General features: G+C 36.6%; 1 long non-coding RNA gene across 1 annotated transcript in view; it reads right to left on the bottom strand.

Annotated features, from left to right (window-relative positions):
• Nucleotides 1-815: 815 nt before the first annotated feature.
• LOC121668161 overlaps nucleotides 816-14,600 on the bottom strand; it is a 37,925-nt gene continuing 24,140 nt past the window's right edge. Inside the window, exons 2-3 of the long non-coding RNA XR_006017279.1 lie at nucleotides 5,787-5,916; nucleotides 816-893 (exon numbers count right to left, since the gene is read on the bottom strand). This is a non-coding gene — a long non-coding RNA (uncharacterized LOC121668161). The remainder of the gene's footprint in view (nucleotides 894-5,786; nucleotides 5,917-14,600) is intronic.

Below are 14,600 nucleotides of genomic sequence, written 5' to 3'. Positions count from 1 at the left end.
TACCCCACAGCCCAATAAATTTTCCAAAAATACTTCTGTGTGTACAGGTGAGTAAACGCTCAGATTAAACCCACTGGAAGCAGCAACAGAGGTTAGAAGTACTATTAGTATGCAGTGCTACTCCTACACCAACAGCTGGTAAGCTCTCAGAAAAACATAAATAAACTAATTAGAGACAGAAAAATCTTTGGTGTAATGATGTCCAATCACGCACTGCACCATCCTCTTTGATAAGCAAGGGGAAAAGGGAATCAACACATTTTCACTTTCAGGCATATGACCTAGTCACCAGTAACCTTCATCTAAGTAGCCAGGTACCTTTACATATAGCTATGAGATGATGCACACAAGCATGTTTGGATAACCAATTAATTAAATACAAATTCTATCAATTCGTCTGCACCATTTTTTTATTCATGAGAGCTGTAACAGTCTAAAAATTCCTGAAGGAATGTGTGGGAATGCTTGTCACCTGTGAAATGATAGTGTAACTTGTGAAGTTTTCAATACCTATAACAGAATACTGAGGACATGTCATTGTACAAAGGAAGAGCATCTAATAAAATTCAATTACAGTATTTCTACTGTGGATTTAAAAAATTTGCCATGCTTACATTTCCTGGCTTTTACGCAAGACTACTAACCAAGTTTTAGCTAAAAGGGTAAAAATTCTTATGTAATTTAATGCATCAGACAGGGGAGAAAATGGTGAAAAGGGGAAAGAAGGACTCTACAAGATACAAGAGATGACTATTGCAAGATTGACAACATCAAAAAGCATGCATATGGATGTAGGAACATATGTCTACCTCTTTCTGGCCATTAAATTTAATTCTCTTCAGATGGAGGTTAATTTTTTCATCTCAGTTTCTTCCTTTTCCATTTCAACAGTCCTATGGCAACACAGGCACAGACCAAAGTTGGGTGATTCAACTCAAAGGTACATGCATGAATTGCACAATCATATTAACAGAATACTTGATTTTCAAAATAAAATGCAATACCAAGGCGTTCAGTAGGCACAAGTGCTGACTTCAGTAAAAGCAGAATCAAAACATAAATGCTGCAGATCAGGTCCTGTGCTGTTTTTTATACAGAGATGGAGATCAGTTTTAATCATCTTATTAGTGGTGGGTTTAGTTTAGGTCAGGATGTGCTCTGACACAGAGCTTAATGACATATTAGAGGTATAGATAGTAGCATCAAGAACAGTTTTCCAAATTTCGTAAAAGGGAAGAAAGTGAAAATCTAAAGCAGAAAAGAAATAGACTTTTAGTGATTTCATTGCTGAAGAAACAGCCAAGATCTCCTCCCACCTATAAGTTCTTCTAAACTCAGAGATCTGCAAAATCATAATTGTATTTTCTTCTTGTTCACTTAAGAAACATATATTCTTAGTGATGTGTAAAAACTGCTTATTAACCACCTGCAACTTTTCCATTGACTGGGGAAACTGCCATTTCATCACAATGCCAGAACCTACTCCAAGGGTTTTGCAAAGTCACTAAGTGCTCAATGAAATTAAAACAAATGGAAGATTTTGAATTTCATAAAACATCATGCACATAAGATTTCAAAACAAAGAGAACTGCGAAAATCTTGGTAGAACACAGAAAAGAGTAATCCAGGTAGGGGCTCTTTTCTATATTCACCAATAATGATTACACAACTGTGGAGGGGAAAAGAAGTATGTTAGCACCAACAATCTGCCTCCCATCAATTGTAAAAATCAGCATAAACCTCCCCACAGCAGAGGAAGAGCATTGATTAACATCAAATACTGGACCAATCTCTCTTGTTCACATTGGACCATTCATCCCTTCTCAAGATAGGTGGTTAGGGTATGTATTCTACCAGATACTGGCAGCAGCAGTTGGAACATTCCCTTCATCTTAAAGATCTCAGGCACCCACTACTGTAATCTTTACATTTATAGTAACCTGCCAGTTTCTACTTTTATTTAAAGTAAGTCCTAATTGTACATGGCATTTTAGGTCTCAGTTTAAATTTGAAATATGAAACAGTATTCTCCTACAGATTTTTCAAGGAAAGCTGAGAAAACACTATTTTTTAAGAATAAAAATAAAAGAGATGGGAAATAGAAAACCCTTTTATTTTTTTCCTCAGTGTTGGGAGAACAATAATTTAAAATAGAGATGATAGTGAGTAGTTCTTGAAAAGAGATAATTTCATTCATAAACTTGCTATTGTATTTTTATCAGCCGGAATTACAAAATTTGGCCTGTGAATTGCATGATTTATTTTCTATCATTCGTTTATTTTCATATAAAAGATTTCCACTAATACATTATTCCTGTAGGAATATTATATTATTTGCAAAAGACACTCTTTACTCCCCTTGGGTTTCCCATTCTAAGCAGGAAAATATGATGCTAATATTTGGATGACCTCCAGAAGAGGAGTAGACTAATAACTGGATGAGAAAGGAGTATAGAAAATGGAATCACCATATGCATACACCTACCTCAAAAAAGCTCTTGCAATACATGCATTTTTTACTGTCACTCCCTGCCGCCCACTCGAATGAACAAGTTACGCTCTTCACCTTTATAGATCTTATCTTATAATCGTGCAGGGAAAATGCTAATTGCAGCAACATGCCATACTAACAGAAGGATTTATCCATTCTAACTACACTGTTTCTCAGTGATTTAGCATGACGTACATTTGTAGAATTAATGTACTGTGGATTTCATTTCTCGTAAAAGAGAACATCAGATGTTTGCTTAATTCCAACAGGCTCCACTTGTCCTGCTGGCTCTTGTGAGAACCTTGTTAGCAACATATATTCTACTACCAGTAGCTTATATCTGTAGAGATCCCACACAAAAAAGAAAAAAAAACAAATCAAAACAAAAGAAAAAAAGGATTGAAAAAGAAATCCATATTTTGACATTGCTGAAATATCCCAGTTCGAGGTAAATGGTTCTCTCTCCTCTTTTCCATTTCACCTCTTTAACAGAAATAATTAAGCAGTTTGCATTATGTGGTATTTTCACTATTCCACTTGGATATAGAGCAGGAGGTCTGCAAACTGGAGCCCAACCTATAGTCAGGATGCCAGGGAAAGCATCTAATAGCCTAGGAAGTGGAGATGCCTTTAAATAAATAAAATTAATTTTAAAAAATTATAATAAGCCCAGCAGCTTGGGGAGAGGAAAAGTGAGCTCCACAAGCCGGACAAAAAGTCCCTATCCTATCCCCCAATGTTCTTTATGGCCCATGGAAATACAAGTTCTTCCCCCCTTCCTTTCACCTGATAAGACCAAAGGCAGCAGTAGCACATTTCCTGATGCCATAAGGTTCTCACTCATTATTGTAATTTTCCAGGTGTATGTAAAGTACTTTATTGTGATCATCTGGCCAAAATAGTATATGAATGCAAAAAAAGAAAAAAAAAAATTGCAGTTAAGTGGAGTTTATTGCTTCAGAACTTAATACCGTGGTCTACAAAATACACAAGCCCAATAATATATATGCTATATTGCATTATGTTCCCAAGTTACTTTTCCAGGCAACAAGGAAATAAGCTCTCTCATGTACCTTATTGTGTGGCTTATATCTATATTTGGGTCCAAATTTGCTGAAGACTATTGAACACCATATAGCATTTATGGGTTTCTATACATTGTCCAGCAAGACGCAAATATCATGTAAAATATTGAGGTCTTTATCCTCATATTACTAAATAATTTTTATACACTTAGTTGCAGCATCATTTTTTCTAGCTATATCAGTGGAATTTACTAAAAAACCCACAATGTAGTAGCCAAAGCTGAAGAGGCTAAATCTCAACTAAAGAACAAAAATGACATGAAAGAAAGATTGAGTAAAGTTTAAGCCAATGAAAGTATGAGTCATTATTATATAACAAGCAAGTTGGATATATTTTAAGCTGAAAAAAAGATAGGTTGAGAGGGGAAAAGAGCACAGAAGTGGGAGTCAACAGGGGAATTGAGGTAAAGTAAGTGGGTATGTAAAAGTTTATGAGCACTATTAGGAACTTATATGTTCTCTTAATTCTTGTTTACCTACCTTCTTTTAAGTCTCAGGTAGAACTGTTATAAAACAGTTTTCTGTTTTCATCCCAAGGGATGAACTATCCATTCAAAGCATATCAATGTAATTAATTGTCACTAGGTAGCTATTAGGCAACTTCTAGGTAACTTTCACAAACTTATTCTGTTCATAGAAGACACAGCTGGGTAGAAATTAGTCTCTAAAAATACTTTCACACAACCTGCTTGTTTTCTAGTCACTGTCTTCTTATGTTATGCTCATTCCATCTGTCAATAGATATGAGTCACACATTCGACCTTTCAGTTTCACTTGCGCACATAAATTTCTTCCAATTTCCTGTGAAACAAACACTTTTAACTCTTTAGAGGCTAGCAGTTCACACAGATAGCATGCTAGAAGGGCTGAGGTAGAAGCAAACTCTCGTGTTGACAATCTTATCTTTCCAGTCTGCACTACCTTTTGAGAGTAGATTGTCTCTCCATTTTGCTGACCACCCTTCTGCCCACACTACCACTAACTCGAACTGAAAAAATAGCAAATATGTGGAACTCCAGTTCAAAAAACACAGGCTAACTTTATTTTCAAAGAATGCTATACACCAGAGCAGCTGATACAAGTCACTCCTGACAATACCAGCCGTGATCAGCAGATGCACTGAAGTAAAACTGTAATTTTACCAAAGTAAAGCTATAATTTTACCATTTTTAAACCTGAAGCAGTCAACATTTGGTTCAAAGCTAACTTGAAAATAAAGACTCATGCTTGCCCAAATGCTACCCACTGACATAAATCATGATGCCTTTAAGAACTGATCCTACTTTGTTCCTTCCCAAACGCTAAACACCTCCAGTATGAACAAAGAATGAACATGGCCACAAAGAACACAGCAAAAAATGTGAAAGTCGGAGCATTATTTTGGGATTTGGGAGTGTTACCTTATTTTCTTTCAGGCATGGTGCACAATTTAATTCAATTGTTCAGGAAGCCATTAAGACAAAGGGGAAAAAAATTAGTTTCAGTAAGAATCACAAAGCTGGACTATTGAGAGACCAAATTCTGTACAATGACCTGCTAAAGAATGATGGAAACTTGACGGGTACAATTTGTTAGCAGACCTCATTTGCAAGCTCATTTAACTCACTATTGTTGAAACAGCAGCTCTGCAGTGAGATGCTTTCACAGAACAGAAGACTCACAGTCTGTTGCAATTAAGCATTACAATAGCATACAAGGATCCATGGTTTGGCTTTTTGGTTCCAGTCCAAAATACACCAGACTTGGACCAGCTGTAATATTGTCCCATCAAAACTACTTCAGCCATCCAAGCAAAGTTGCTTTTCTTCTATGACTGAGATTTCCCTAACTTTAGTAATTGGGGGACAGTTTTAATGGAGAAAATAGGATCAGGTCTTCAGATCAGGCCTAAAGTAGAAAGCCCACGGTTGCTGGAAGGGATGAGTGGATGTGTTATGGCTGAGATGACACTGGAATGGCTCAGACTCCTCTGCCTGTACTCCAATGTGACAACCTAAAGGGGCTGGTGAGCACTGTCATGTAGGAGAAGCAATTTAGAAAAATCTGTAAAATGCGGAAACACGCAGAAAACCTGCTATTGACTTGTGGATGAAGACTGGATTTTTTGACCTTGGGACAGTGGTACATTAACATTGAAATAATAAAACAATGTGTGTTCTGTTGCTGTAACAGATATGTGTTCACAGGCACTTATTTAAGTGCAGACTTACCAAGTTAACAAATCCAAGGTGACATAGTAGATGCGCATATCTGGCCTTTGTGTTAAAAATCTTCTGTTTCCTTACAGAAAACACACTTAAAGGATTGATTTTACTTCTGGTGACTTATTCTTTCTTCACACTTTAAGAAATAACAAAAGAAAAAAGAATTTTCAAGTAGTACTGAGGACAGCAGCAAACAGGAACTTTGTACTTTGGTTTCTAAACTGAAGAAAAGGAAAGAAAAAATGTATATATGGACAACCAGAGCTGAAATGAGCAATAAGCAATATTAGCCACCATTTTTTCGGTTTTTTGTTAAGTGGGCGTGGGGCAAAGTGGAACAGTTGTTATGGTTTTTTATTAATATTTTTTGTTTGCTTTTTTAAAGTGTCAAGAACCATTCAATCAGCATTTGTATCCTGATATTTTGGTCATCATGTACCTGTAGGCTAAATTAAAATTAGAATTCTTCAGGTTCTTTATTAGTTCAGATAAACTGTTGCCATTGGCACGGAGTCAGCTGACAGTAACACCTACAGTGTCAAAAAAAACCCCACAAGCCAAAACCAGGAAAAAATCTGTTAAGTGACTGCTCTGTTTTAACAGACAGCTTTTCTGTGTCAAACTTTATCTTTGAAAAATACTTATAATACATGATCCATTTACAGATGTACACATGGTCTACTATTGCTTTCTTAAGGCTTTGAATCGCAGCATTTTTCTTCAACTTCCAAAAGCATAAGTGTCTATTATTGCTTAAACTTCATCTCACTGAAGTCAGTTGAATTTAGAAGTTGACTGTCAGAACATGTGTGATGAGATAGCAACCTAGTCAGGCTGGACTGAAATCCATGTGTATTTGTTTTTTCACAAGAACCTGATCTTGTTTTTGGCAAGACCAAATTTTTATTTCATAAATCAGGCAAAGATGTCCAAATTTATTTTTAATTGTGAGACTATGACCTAATACAGATTGTAATTTAAAGCTAATTTTAAATAAAAATAAGTACAATTTATGTTTTAATTAGTTGAAGTCAATGGGCTTTAAAGTCAATTAAGAGTAAATATGTATTTTAAGTGTCTGATTTAATAACTTTCTTTTGTTACTAGTAAAATCCAAGACAATCAGTACAAGTAGAATGAAGGAAAGAATTAAAGAGAGTCTGAACTCAGTTTTTCTTAAAGGGTTTTTCCTAAAACCCCAAGCAAGTGGTCCATATATTGATAACAGTAACATTAAGAATAAGAAATACAGATTTGTAGATTCTTTACCAGATACGCATTTGCATCAGATGACTCATCCCGTGATACAAATTTTGCAGCAAATCTGCAGAGGTGTAGTAACCGTAGTCATTTATTTGTATCAGAGAATTCCTACCTAGGGAAGGTAAAGTTTAAGAGCGGTCTTTTGGGTTGAAACTCTTATCTGAGGCAGTCAACAACACCAGCCTTTAACTCCATAACCAGGAATTAGAAAACTATTTTGCTACTAAAAGAAGCAGCATTCTACAGTATTGTAATTTCTCATGAAGTTTTTAGAAACATTTAAGTTTAAAAACATGAAAAAATGCATTAGCGTGTGTGTTCATTGTTTCTTGATAGTTACTTAACAGGTAGAACCTGTCCAAAGCTGCTAATAATTGACCAAACATTGTTTTCAGCAATATTTTCCAACCACAGCTACTATAAAATTTATTAACTGATTGCAAACATATAAGGAAAAACTTCATCGAAGTTTTCAAAGAGCAACAAATTTTACACATCATTCAGTTTCTGCAGGTTGATCTGGCACCTAAAGTTTAAACAAATGATGTGGAATGGGAATAGACTGCTTATGATTTAGCATACTGATGTGCCCAGACTCCTTCATCTGTATGCTGCAGAGTTTTACAGCTACAAGCTGCATTAAAATTGATGAAAGGCAATGTAACTTCTGTTGGATGATTCTGTGCATCTTTGAGTTGACAAAACAATGCAGCATTTCTTATTTTTGTTCACAAGAAAACCCCCCAAATATTTTGCTCATTTTATTTAATGAAATACCTTTTCTCCAAGTAACATCCTGCTTTGATGTTGATTCACTATTTCCACTCTTAGCTCATTGCATACTGCAAATGAGGACTAGTGATTAAGCCACTCTTAATAGCAGGTTAATGACAAAAAATTATTTGCTAAAATTAAAGGATATGGGAGACATGTAAAATCCTTCAAGTCGGATGTTGTAAAAGTCCTAGAATGAAAGATGGTTTAGAAAAGTCCTACACTAAAATAAATCAACTACATTTAGTGATTAATATTACATATAGAAGACAAGGTTAGACTTATGTGTTTGATAGATGTGTACAGGTGCACTGTAGAGGAGGAGGGCAATATGCATGACTGCATGAGATAGCAAAGAGTTTTTGTTTTGGGATGGGAGAGTTGTAACTGCTCTAGGTGGCTTCATTACACAGCAAAGGCAGTTGTTCTCTTAGTACTAATTAAACCTTGGGGAATGATTTGTTGAGGTAGCTCGAGAAAATTTGGATAAGAGCAAGAGAGGAATTTTAATCTTTTAATCCCAGGCAGAAGCAGAAACTTTTCAAGTTCTAATATTTTGGGATTCCAGCAGAGCAGCTGCCTGACTGATACTGCAGAGAGGTAGAACTGAAGCTTACCACTGTTGCAGCACTTCTCAGGATTAAGTCCTTTTAATGTAGGTACCTTACTACATGAAGAAAACCCAAAACCCCGCATCATTTTATGTGGTTGTGCTCACACAAAATACTCTTCAGGTTGTCAGGGTTGTATTAGAGTTTATGGTTGAATACTAGAAGTACCCCAGGTGGTGGCTTTGAATCACTAAATATTTTCCCATTCATTTTTCAAATTCTTGATAACAAATGAAGGAACCACCACTCTTCCAGAAAAGGATTTCCTATAATTTCTATTTGCTTTCACTAATGACAATCCTCTCAGCAACATCACTGAAAGCTGTACTCTCATGCTCTCACGTGAGCTTGTATCAAAGATGGACTGCTAGCACAGGTGTTGTCTGATCTTTCACCTAAATGTGAATTTAAGTAATGACTGTTTTTTCTTCTAGGTCATAGCTTAGAGAACAGAGAACAGATAAAAGTCAAAGAAGATAAAAGAGGCTGCTTGTTTTTTTGCTGACAGAGAAAGTGGCAAACTGGGAGGATGTATAGGGTTCAAATAAAAAAAAATCAACTAGTAACAGTTCCTTGTCAAGGGAGGTGGAGAGAGATAAAAAGGGAGGAGAAGGTGTTTTCTAGACTGGCTAGCTGAGTTAGAGCAAGCAGCTGTGACATATAAACACTACAACTTTGTTACAGATTTTTTAAGGGGTAAAAACACAGAAGAAGTAGAGTGAATTATCTGAGGCCAGGCAAGAGAGAAACAAGTATACACAGATTTGTGTATTTGGGGACAATGTTTATCGCAGATAATATTCTAGAACACTGGACATTAAACCATTCCCTTTTTTAGACTTGAAAGAGCCTCAACACTTTATAATCCAGATAAAGACATACTTCAGAAAAAATAATAAAGTTGAATTCTTTGCTGGGAAACACCATGGAAGCAGAATAATAAAAAAAACAACAAAAATCTTTCTTTTTCAAACACAGATGTCCTTCCCCATTTGGACTTCTGAGATACTTTTAGCTGCAAAAGAACAGTTGAAACACTGTATTTTACCAAATTCCACTCCTCTGTTAAACTGACCCCTTCTGGGGTTCCATGAGTTTTCCATCTGTTATAATATTTCAAACTTCCTAGAAATCTTCACTTGTCTTCATTACTTTCTTCCCTTCGTTTCCCATCTTCCTTCACCTCTATCTACTCAACTTCTCTTTAGCTTCTATTTCTCCCTTCGCTTCTGTCATTCCATAATCTTGTTCACAGTTACTGATGTTCTTTCCTCTCAAATTGCATTTCTACACACATCTCCTGTACATTAACCTTCCCCCCTCAACTTCCTCCTGCTATTTCAAAGTGCAGCCATCCTTCCTTGAACAAGATTCCTTTTGTTCCTTAAGGGAACAAGGCAAGAAAATGATCATGTAGTGTAAGGACCACCTAAGCTTCTGTTCTCACAGGATGAAGGGCCACACTAATAATTTTTACCAGTATGTAGGAAAAGGAAGTCTCTAAGTTTGCTCTTTAAGTGAGACTTTTTTAGTCCTCACCTAGAGCACATACATTTGATATTAACAAGATTTTTTAAAATAATTGGTGTGCATGTCTAACAAAATGTTTCCTTTGTTTTGAGGAGGGAAAATAAACCACGAAAAAACACCAAAAACCCAAACATACACATAAAAAATCAACCAACCTTATATAAGTGATGTTCAACATTGAAATCCTCAGGAACTTAGTGGACACTTAGCAGTTGTATCCACAAAATATTTTTTCTTCATGTAAAAGGAAACCACCTACCCCTAAATATTTTCCTTTAATGTACTCAGATATATTTGGGGATTTTATCAGCACCTGGAGGCTGCAGTCTGCCTGGGCACCAGGCAGAACAAAACAACTGGTTTTTTTCAGGGACCTAAAGGCTTTCAAGTCTGGCCAATGGGTCCATCTATCTGGAGTTTTAGCAAAAATTACAACCACCCTCCCTTCAGAGACCCCCTCTCCTCAGTCCCTGAAGATCATAAGAGCTTGTTCATTCAAATGCCTAGAGGACCTACTGTCAAATAATTTCAACTCATAACCAATAATCCAAGGACTTGTTTTTAAGTTTTTTTTTAAACAAAGATTGTGCTCTAAGTTGGAAAAGCATAATACCTGTTATGAAGAAAATAAGCTGAATCCTTTTTGTCAAAGGAAGTGGTAGATGCACTCTTGACCAAAAAGTTGTCTCCTGAATTTCCAAGATATAAACTGCCTTTTAGTTGTCATCTTCCATAAAGCCCATGCTCAGAAAACCCAAAGGCAACAGGGTAATAAAAAAAAATTATCAGCTGCCTCAGAAAGCAAGGAAGAGCTGGCTTAGAACTTCAGCATTATGAGACCCATAATGTCATGCCTCTCAGCAGAAAAACTGCAGCCAACAGGAAAAAAAAATCTGGTTAGTGTGTTTCTTTACAAAATAATTTATTACCATGCCAAAGTACTGCATATAACTTTTCTGATATATAAATCTTCCTTTGAAGGTTCAAATGATCCATAATTATAGCCTTTTACACAAAGAGGAAAAGTAAATCTCTGAGTGATAAAGTCTTTTGAAACAATCTTTAAGACCTCCACTCATGGATCCTCATGGATATCATTTTTCAGTTTCAAGAGATCAAGGATAACAAAAGAATGTGGGAAAAATTAACAACCCAAGAGATAACTGAAAAATATCAATAAAGTTGTATAAGTTATGGAAATTTACCCACCCAAAGTAGTTTGGCAGAAATGCCCTTTCTGTTCCCAGAGTTAGAATTCAAAAGTTTGAGCTAATTTCAAATCCAGCACTTTCCTATTATGCATGTTTTCTTTGTGTAATAAAAGAATTCAAGGCAGCAGACATTTGGAGATGTACTGAAGATGTGCCAGGACCTAGAAAGTCTGCAGTCAGGTGAAGCAGAATATACCTGAATTTCTAATACCAGTTGGATTAACCTTGTCACCCTCAATTTAAATTTAGAGGACTTAGAGAGAAAGAGCTGGTCCCATCAGAAGTTAAAGCTAGAGGTAACAGCAGGGATAGGATCAGATGAAGGACTGTGTTTATAGCAAGGCCTTTTGAATCACTGCAAAGGCCATGTGCAGTAGACAAGTGATTTAAGACATAATATATAGACAGAAAAGAAATAGGGCTAAGATTTGCTGTTTAAGAGAGCCCAGCCTGTGAGAAGAGCTGAGTTGCTTGGAGGAGGCTCTGGGCAGCTTAGATAGATACTAGAGATAGGACACAGTTCATGGTAAAGTCTGGCATCCGGAGGGGTTAAAACCATTTTCAGGCTCAACTAGACTTAGAGTATAAAGCATCTTGATCCCCTGAACAGAAGTAATTACTTCATTCTACAGGGGTCTTAAAGCAGATTGAACACTAGAACTGATGCAGATGTTTAGGGTTAGGCCTAGGAGTCCATAAACTTAAAATTAACAGAAATCAAAATGCATTGACAAGAGCAATTCTTACTATTCAATCCCACAGTTTAAGTCAGAGCACTAACAATATATTTAGAATGAGAGCTCAGTTCAAATATAGCTGAAAATAAATTTTAGAAGTGCCAATAGATAGGATGAAGACTGGGAATCACTTGGGAATTGGATTATGTCCCATGTGCGCAGAAGTTCTTAAGTTACTATGTTGCATGGTTTAAGGTGGGAATAGAGATAATGTTGTGAAATTCAGTGATTCATATCACAGTGCTGAAGTGGCCACAGGTCTAGGACAAGACTTAATGCTGGTGGAGGCTGGGATTAGGGTTGATACGGACAGAAATCCCCAAGCTTGGCTAAGAAAAAACTGGGAGCTTTCTAATAGATTTAAGGCACATAAAAGGTTGTAAATTGGTAAAACAATAGTTTAATAGAGATTTGAAAGTTCCACAAGGACCAAATACTTTGGTGGAAGGCATAACAGTGTGATACATCTCATTAGTCAGGGAAAAAGATCAGTAAAAATGCAAGCAAATTATGTGAGCACCTAAAAAAATGGAAGCAAAACCAGCATTACTACCTCCCTTTAACAGCACTTATTCTGCAGGTGGTCCATTTCCCCAAGACAACACTTTGTAGGTGGAGAGTAAATACAGAAGTCATAACAGCACTGTACAAGTTATGACCCAGAGCTCAGTAGGAGTATTGTAATTAAATCCCATGTCTTGATTTCTGCATTTTCATGTTCCAGTCAGAACCTAAAAGCACTAAGTCATGTGAAGGACTCTTTTCATCTTTCCAAGAAATATTTATATTAAAATAAATATGGAAAAGTAAATAGCTTTTTAAAATGTATCTTAAAGTAGTGAGGCCATAATCTCTGTCTAGATTAGGGGACGGGAGATAATACGAGGAAAATTGGTAAAAAGAATCATTGCAGGCAAAATTATCTGTTCATTTTAAAGATTTTTTGGTTTGACTTTATCTCAGTGAAGTAAAACCAATATGCATCATAATAAATTTCTCTCAAAAGAAGCTTTGTGTTCTTCCCACTACCTTTATGCACTGTTTCTGTGTTTTATAACTCAGTTTCATATGAGGATAAGCAAATGTCACTATATAAATTCTGTTCAAAACTAAAACACAAACTTGACTTTTTATTTAAGTCAACCTTAACTAAAAGGAAGCAGGCAGAAGTAATTCCCAGTTAAAAAAATAAAGTTAATTTTATTCAAATGCCTTAACATGCAGAAAAGATTTCATTAGTGTTCCAATTTTTCATGTTCACTGTGTCATTTAGAAATGGTTTATTGAGGAATGTTACTGTTTAGAACTTTTAAAAGCATTGTTTTTGATTTGACAAGCTTGAGAATAAGCACCAAAGAAGATTCATGCCATCTGAAGTTTAGTAAGCCTGTATAATCAGCATGATGAATTATTTTAAAGAAAGGAGAAATTAAAATAACATGAAGTTTCCCACAAGCAGGGTAGGATATTTTTTCCATTTAAAGACCCAGTCCAAAAGTAAGGCATTTCAAATTTGTCATAGATCAGTAGTCAGGTACTGAGTGTTTACTTCATCTGTGTGATAGTATAAACAACTACATGTTCTGCTTCTCCTGTGCGGGCAAGCCATTCCCTGTGAACCCAATTTGTTTCCCCACGCCACACAGGTAGCTGAAGAATGTCTGTTACATCAGCTGTGTACAGCAATCATACCAGGTCCCAGCACTAAGCCAGTCTGGTTTCTGATGAATTGGTTTTTGTCCAAGAAATCCACTGTCTTAGAGCTTTGTCTCCCACATCACTCTTTCTCCACCTACATAGCATTTAGTCAACTGGTGAATCACCAGATCTCATCAGTATGGTTAGCAGCATCTCCCAGGCATGGCACAGCTGTAAATGGATGCTCAAGCCACACAGTGTGTGGAAGAGTTCAGACATTTACTTCCTACTAATGCCTCTGGGGCCAGGTTATGAGCCGTAGGGACCAGCACACACCTACCAAAAACACTGCAGTGACTGTGAAACTACAACCACTCCAGCAGCAGCAGACACAGAACATCCCAGACAGCACTTTTAGGAAGAAACAGTCAAGGGGCTTCTCTTTGTTCTAGACATGTCCTAAGCAGTTTGGTGGAAAACCCAACAGAGCAGAAGAGAACATTTCCCCTCAAATACTCCTGTAATGAAAGAGGTAGCTGGGGTGGAGGAAAGGCTAAGGGAAGGAAATGCAGAGAAAGTACTATTTTGAATATTTTAGGAAATTTTTTACTGCGTTCTGATGGGGAGAAAGAAACAACAAAAAAGAGAGCTAAAAATATCAAACTGACATCTCAGCCTTCTTAAAAATAAGTAGAAGCACCATGCTCCTTCTGCAAAGAAGTTTCCTGGGTAAGCCAGGCAGTCTTGGTTTGCAGTGCCTACGACAGAGCCTGGGCAGTTCAGGCATTACTGCACTAACATCTGGCTAATGGATGACTGCCATGGCTCATTGATATTCATTGCCTGCAATCGGTATAGGACACCATTTCTGGCCAAAAGTTAAGTCATAGAAGATATGATTTTTCCTCTTTTTCTCCTTTCTCAGTTGACTGTAGCCTTCTACAAGTAGCAGTTCAGAGGAGTGTTATTTGAGGACATGAAGCATCATAGTCTGCAGCTACTCAACAAACACTAGGCACCCCAAAAACTTTTGAAAAACTTGCCACTTATAAGCTG

The sequence above is a fragment of the Corvus kubaryi genome, unplaced genomic scaffold, assembly GCF_017639235.1.
Source record: "Corvus kubaryi isolate FWS band 111438036 unplaced genomic scaffold, C.kubaryi_AGA036_p1.0 37384, whole genome shotgun sequence".
Lineage (NCBI taxonomy): Eukaryota > Metazoa > Chordata > Aves > Passeriformes > Corvidae > Corvus > Corvus kubaryi.
Note: the sequence above shows the minus strand (reverse complement) of the source record. Positions and strands in the feature narration are given on the sequence as shown.